This window comes from Mandrillus leucophaeus, unplaced genomic scaffold, assembly GCF_000951045.1.
Source record: "Mandrillus leucophaeus isolate KB7577 unplaced genomic scaffold, Mleu.le_1.0 Scaffold71, whole genome shotgun sequence".
NCBI classification, from domain to species: Eukaryota; Metazoa; Chordata; class Mammalia; order Primates; family Cercopithecidae; genus Mandrillus; species Mandrillus leucophaeus.
In genome coordinates this window covers 1,263,221-1,264,249 of record NW_012107697.1, presented here as the reverse complement: position 1 = coordinate 1,264,249, position 1,029 = coordinate 1,263,221, and the positions used below count along the sequence as shown (strand labels likewise).

The window sequence follows — 1,029 nt, the reverse complement described above, 5'->3', positions numbered from 1 at the left end:
TCCAGAATTAAGGAGACAAAGAACATAAAGACACTATTCAAACTAGAAGGCAGTTTTAGTCAAAGTTGAGAATTACTAACATTACTTTTGTTCAACTGCTGAGAACCCCTGAACTTTCAATTTTGTAAGGTAAGTAGTTAGAGCTTATAAATTCTTTCAAAGCATTCTTTACAGACTTGAACTGACTTAACCCTTTCATTATAAGTTTATGAGACACTTTATGGGCCCTAAAACAACCCACATCCTGGATATAGCTGCTGCATTTAGACAGGGCATTCATATGAAAGGATGGCTCTAAGAAGGCCGAGTCTCTGAATAGACATTTTTGTCTGGCAAAAGAAAATCTGCTGAAAGATGAAGTGCTGTCTTCCCCCTTTAGACCTCACTTTTATTCATTTAGTATTTGACTTAACTCTGACCAAGTATCTGGTATTCATATCAACATTTTACTGCCCCAAGGAGAAACATACACATCTGGTTCAGGAAAGCACTGTTATTAATACATGGAGCTAGAATATGGATCTTGAAATTCCAGTTGAAAAAATAACTTTCCCTAACAAAACTAGACCTTTTCCTTTCAGTACTTCTGGAAGTGAATTTTCCCCATCAAATTAGACCAGAAGTTTATGGAAGTCTTCTGAAAAACCACCATACTTCCCAGGATGTAGGCTCTAAAATTAGCAATCATTTAGGCTTTCTGTACTCTGTGCTTGGATCATGAAAATAAAATCCAAGTTCCAGTTCTTTTTTTCCCTTTTTTTTTTTTTTTTGAGACGGAGTCTCGCTCTGTTACCCAGGCTGGTGTGCAGTGGTGCGATCTCGGCTCACTGCAAACTCTGCCTCCCGGGTTCACACCATTCTCCTGCCTCAGCCTCCCGAGGAGCTGGGACTACAGGCGCCCACCACCACGCCTGGCTAATTTTTTTGTATTTTTAGTAGAGACGGGGTTTCACTGTATTAGCCAGGATGGTCTCGATCTCCTGACCTCGTGATCTGCCCGCCTCGGCCTCCCAAAGTGCTGGGATTACA

The 1,029-nt window shown here is 40.9% G+C and overlaps 1 protein-coding gene across 3 annotated transcripts in view; it reads right to left on the bottom strand.

Annotated features, from left to right (window-relative positions):
* ATP5L (ATP synthase, H+ transporting, mitochondrial Fo complex, subunit G) overlaps nt 1–1,029 on the bottom strand; it is a 33,481-nt gene that overhangs the window by 25,458 nt on the left and 6,994 nt on the right. The window lies entirely within an intron of this gene.